Genomic DNA, 6,000 nt, shown 5'->3' with positions numbered 1-6,000 from the left:
TTTAATGCAATTTAATTTATACAACCATGTATTGTCCTGATATTCTACCTAATACTGCTAATAAGCGTTATAGTTATTATTATTTGGTAATATGAATTGGAATTTAGAAACAATTTTGCGTTTGCAGGTTTTGGTCTGACCTCCCAGTTAACGAAAAGATGTGTACAGGAGATAAACATTTCTGTTATGTTGCTAAATACATTAAACGAAAGTGAGGTGCAAAATACAAGAACTGCCTTTCTCCTTGAGTCCAACATTTAAGGTTACCAGCGTTCTAGTGCTCCGTCAGGTAGTATCTTTGCCATAGGTGAGCTAGTTTGGAAGGAGTCAGGAGGAAATAACGATCATCTCGAATACGCTAGCTGATGGATCTCTAAAATGGGACTGATTATTTTAGAATTTCTTCCTTTAAGGCGGGGATTACGGAAGTGTGACTGAAGGCAGGCTGGGGGACGCGGGAGGGCGGGGAGAGGCAGTGACACTTCTGCCCCGTCCAGGGGTGCGAACGGCCGCCGCCCCTCCGCTCCCACGTGGCAGGTCCAGACAGCCCGGCGCGGACAGGGGGCGGGGCCGCAGAGCCCTCCCTTTGCTCTCCGGCCCTTCCTCAGGCCTGCACGGCGCCAGCTCGGTCCTCCACCGCCAGGGGGCGGGCGCGGCTTCCCGGAGGCGGGGACCCATTGGTTGCGCCGGGGAAGCGGGGGAGGCGGCCCAGCGGCGAGCTGGCTTCCTCCTGGCCACTCGCAAGGGTGAGGGGAAGCCGGAGGAACCCGGGAGGAAGCGGAGGAGCCAGCGGGAGGCGGTGGCGGCGGCTCCCGTCGGCCTCCGGCAAGATTGACCGCAGGGAGGCCGGAAAGCGGGCGCGCGCGGCGCAGAGGCGGGCGGGAGGCCGGTGAGACGGACGGGGAGGCGGACAGAGCCGCGGCCGAAGGCTGGGAGGCTGGGGGGAGCCGGGCACCCACCTTCAGCTTCATCCTCCACTCACCCCGCGATCGCCGGCCCGGGGTGTGCCCGGGTGGTCGGGGCGCGTCCCACTCGGGGCAGGGCGCGACAGGAGCCGGGTACCGGAGCGTGGTGGGCCGGGGGTCCAGGCCGCCGCCCCCGCGCGGGTATCCCCAGCCGGGCGGCGAGTCTCCGGGCTCCGCGGAGGGCGGGGCGGCGCCTGCACCTGGCGCTCCGGCCTGGGGCTGGCACCTGGGGCTGGCACCTGGGGCGCGTGTCCGGCGCTCGGTCTCCAGCTCGGGTCGGAAATGGGGGCCGAGTGCTCTAAAGAGGCGGGGATGGAGTTGGATGTTGCATTAGAACTCTGTGGAGGGAGATCTTGGCTCAGTTGTAAAGTTTTACTGTCTTCTGAGCTGGAGGTACTTTTTATTTTTTAAACCTATCCAACCCATTGGTATTCAGTAACACGGATGGATGTACTATTCTTTTTTCTTTTCTTTTTTTCCCACTTGTTTGCCGCTAAGCCCACAGTTTCTACAATATGTTACAATTTGTGACCCTAGATCTAAATAATGAGTGATGAACTGACGTTTAAGATCTCCAGCTGTAATTTTTTTGTTTTCATCATTCTCTCTCTTTTTTTTTTTTAATTTCTTATCATACAAGACTGTTTAATTCACAGAACCTTTTCTTTGTTTCTATTTGGCCAAAAGGAATATGAATACAATTGCTTACTAGGCGCTGTGCCAGCTGATTTCAGATGCACATTTATTTCTTAACGACCCATAGAGTAGGTCCATTTGTGTATTTTCCCAATTTTACTCAGAAAATATGAACTCCCCTAGAGGTTAGGGTCAAAAAGATAGAGACTAGCAGGAGATCCCAGATCCCTTGAATGCTTATTTACCTTTCAGGGCTAGTGATATCCTGTCAAATTTTATAGGTTTGGGGGAGACCTTAATGTTATTCATACAGTATATTATTGAATACAATGGGATCTCCATTTAACTTAGAAAATTCAAGTTATTAACACCAGCAAGAGATTGGCAGAATCAGCGTCTGGTTGTGGTCATATCCATATCATTAACTATACCTCTTTTTAAAGGCTGCCAGTCTCAAGTTCTGTGGCAGTTTACTAATTAAATCACAGGGTCTCTGCCCCCCACTTTATACAGGTGTGAGAAGCTTTAGTCTGTGTAATGTTTTCTAAACTCATTTTTCGTGATAGCAAGAAATAAAGAGAGTTTGATGCAGTGATACTCTCCCGGGGGATCTCTCGGAATCACCTATAAATGAGGCTTCAAAAAAGGACACAGGTCAGGTTCCTCCCCAAGACCCCAGTGGAGGGTTCTTCTGTTTAAAAGGGAGTCAAAGTAAGACTGAGCACCAGTAGGTTAAAGTGACGTTTTAAATAAACTTAATAGCTGTTACAATTTTAAAAAGAATTACTAAGTAGCTAAATCTTTTTGTAATTAATGAAGATACCTTAAAAAGGAAAAGATCATTGGAGAGAATGTCAGAGGATAAAGAAATTGTTGTTGAATGGTGATAAGTAGTCCTTGTGGGGCATCAGAAGAGTCTGACTTTTATTTAATCACATATTTTAAGTCTTCATTGGTCAGCCTCAGCATTTGAAAACTTGTATATTCATAATTAGACATACCAGAGTACTTATTTGTGCCTGCTGGTAATTATAGGTAACATGGATACTATGAATAAGGCAGCCTTGGCTCTCAAAGCTACTTTACTTTCTCTGAGGTAGTGAGTCTTCCCCACCCCCCACTCTTTACTTTTATAACTCCTTTCTCAAAGCTGAAAGGTCCAAGACCTAAGAAGTAAGAGATTTTGGTTTTATGTATTACAGAAATGCATCTAGCTGAGAATTTATTAAATAGCAAACATTTGACTTAAACTTAGTCCAGAAGAGTTCCTGAACTTGGGATCAGAAAATTGGGATTTTAAGCAGTAATTCTGCAATTAGTTCATTGCCCAATAGAGGGCATTGACCAACTTATTTAATATCATATTTTGCCTAATTTCCTTAATCTGATTGGGGTGATTGCACATGACTCCCAAGCTCTTTAAACTTGAAAAAGTTTTGTGAATTTTATTCTGCTCTTAAAATAGGGTCAGCTGATGTTTTCTCAGGGGAGAAAATTATGTTCCACTCTCTCTAAGTTTCCACAGTTTCACCCATCAGTATTCTTCCATTGTCTTCCTCACTGGCCTGTTCATTTGATTCAAGCTGTTTTTATTACTTACACCTCCCTTATTTCTAATCTAATTAATTTTCATCTGGTTTTTATTTTTCTAGCTTCACTGTGGGGAGTGTTTCAGTTGCCTTTAAAAATTAAATTTAATCTACATAACATAAAATTTACTATTTTTAAGTGTACAATTCCATGACATTTAGTGCATTCATAGTATTGGGAGGTTATCACATCTTTTTTAAAAAAATTAATCAATTTATTTTAATTGGAGGCTAATTACACTATTGTAGTGGCTCTTACCATACATTGACATGAATCAGCCATGGGTACATATGTGTTCCCCATCCTGAACCCCCCTCCCACCTCCCTCCCCATCCCATCCCTCAGGATCATCCCAGTGCACCAGCCCTGAGCACCCGTCTGCCACAGAGTCCAAAAGTCTGTTCTTTACACCTGTGTCTCTTTTGCTGTTTCACATATAGAGTCATCGTTACCATCTTTCTAAATTCCATAAATATGTGTTAATATACTGTATTGGTGTTTTTCTTTCTGACTTACTTCACTCTGTATAATAGGCTCCAGTTTCATCCACCTCATTAGAACTGATTCAAATGCATTGTTTTTAATAGCTGAGTAATATTCCACCGTGTATTTGTACCATAGCTTTCTTATCCATTTGTTTGCCGATGGACATCTAGGTTCCTTCTATGTCCTAGCTATTGTAAACAGTGCTGCGATGAACATTGGGGTACACGTGTCTCTTTCAATTCTGGTTTCCTTGGTGTGTATGCCCAGCAGAGGGATTGATGGTTCATGTGGCAGTTCTATTTCCAGTTTTTTAAGGAATCTCCACACTGTTCTCCATAGTGGCTACACTAGTTTGCATTCCCACCAACACATCTTTTTAATTCTACATTTTCGTCACCCCAAAAGGAAACCTAATGTTCTTTAAGCAATTACTCCCCATTTCCCAACCTGTGGCAACCACTAGTCTGCTTTAGCTACAAATTTTTCTGTTCTGAATATTCCATGTAAATAGTCATAAGATAGGTGATCTTTGTGTCTAGCTTCTTTCACTTCTCATTATGTTTTAAAGGTTCATCCATGTTGTAACCTGTATCAGCATTTTGTTCCTTTCTGTGGCTGAATAATATTCCATGTGTAGGTACATACCACGTTTTGTTTAGTGTTTCATCCATTGATGGACCCTCATGAGTTTTTGTGTGCTAGTTAGAAAAAGTTATATGGATTTTGTAGCCGTGACTCTGAGTTGATTTTCATCATGAGTTCTGCATGGCTTGTTTAGGTAGTAACCATGGTCATCAGATCTACTGCCTAGCTATCCATGTGCCATGCTATATTAAGTTGCTTCAGTCCTGTCCGACTCTTTGTGACCTCGTGGACTGTAGCCCATTAAGCTCCTCTGTTTATGGGATTTCCCAGGCAAGAAGACTGGAGTAGGTTGCCATTTCTTCCTCCAGGGGATCTTCCTGACCCACGATCCAACCTGTGTCTCCTGTTGTTTCCTGCTTTGGCAGGTGGATTCTTTACCACTGTGTCATCTGCAGTTAGGTGATCATTAAATGTGTCTTGAAGGACCTGTGATTGACAGAAAATGAATTTTTAATTGGTTCAGAAAATTTTACCCTAGAAGCTTCTTACTATCTGTTCTTTGCAAATGGCTGCTAACTTGCATTCTTGATTTTGTGATAGAAATGATACACTCTTCAGGCCCTTGGGCAGATGGAGTCTCTTTGCTCCTCCATTTCTTCACGTAAATAAATTTGACTAACAGAATTATGTCTGCCCTAGTACAGTGAAATTCAGAAGACTAACTTAAAGACTGTATAAATGAAGGGAATATATAGAGGACTTCTAAAACATTCAGAATAGGTACCTGTAACATCCCATCTGATACAGTGTAAAATACTGGAATTATAGGAAATGAAGATAGTTATACTGTATGGAAATTTGTGCCTTTCTCTTGTCTTTTTGTAGCGATTTGTGAACTAGACACTTCTTTACTTATGTTCAACTTATAGTTAAAATGTATTTAGTTTTATTTTGGCTATTGATAATCTCTGTCCCTCCCTCCTTCCCCTTGTGTCTGTCAATCCATTCATCCATCTCTCTTTCTCCTCTTGGATGGTATAGTGTAAGATTAAAGTAGGTTCCATTACATCCATTTAGTCAGCAATTGTGGAACTCTGCAGGAGCTGACAGAACAAATGTCATTATGTCTTGTTTTCTGTTCAGGATATGTTTGTACTCTTAGTTCCAGAAATCTGTTCCCCACTTCATTTCTTCAGTTGGATTATGAATTTTTAAGCAAAATTCTGATTTGATAGAGAGGAAAACTGCAAGAAATATTGGGATGATTTTAATTTTGCACTCAGTTGTAAGCCCTGCAAACAGGAGTTTTCTTTGCTTTGTTCCTCAGCACAGTGTTTCCAGGTTTATTCACTGCCCTTCTCTCCCTAACTCTCACAGGAGACCTGGCCCAGAGTCTAACTGATTTCCATTGTTAAGGAAGGAATGAAGATTCTTGTCTTGTGAATTTTACCTTTGGGCTTTTTTGGCCTAGATCTGACTCACTCCCCAGCCCTATTCTAGACTTCTCTGTGTGTTTGGATTGATGTACTGTTGGGCTGAAGTTCTCACATCTGAGCTTGACTGAGGGTCACCTGGGGAGTTTATAACCTTGCAGGAGTTTTAATCCTCTGTCCAAGAGATTCGGGGCTCAGGAATGTGCCTTGTATTGGGTTGGCCAAAAAGTTCATTTGGGCTTTTTCGTAAGATGTTACAGAAAAACCATGATAAACTTTTTGACCAACCCAGTAACAAGCCTGCC

The 6,000-nt window shown here is 43.2% G+C and overlaps 1 protein-coding gene across 1 annotated transcript in view; it reads left to right on the top strand.

Annotated features, from left to right (window-relative positions):
* The first annotated feature begins 723 nt into the window (after positions 1-723).
* The window catches only part of FAM3C (FAM3 metabolism regulating signaling molecule C), a 52,283-nt gene continuing 47,006 nt past the window's right edge, over positions 724-6,000 (top strand). The window contains exon 1 of the mRNA XM_065939226.1: positions 724-889. The gene's annotated coding sequence lies outside the window, so the exon portion shown is untranslated. The remainder of the gene's footprint in view (positions 890-6,000) is intronic.

The sequence above is a fragment of the Muntiacus reevesi genome, chromosome 6 (assembly GCF_963930625.1).
Source record: "Muntiacus reevesi chromosome 6, mMunRee1.1, whole genome shotgun sequence".
Taxonomy (NCBI): Eukaryota; Metazoa; Chordata; class Mammalia; order Artiodactyla; family Cervidae; genus Muntiacus; species Muntiacus reevesi.
This window is presented reverse-complemented; position numbering and strand designations above follow the sequence as displayed.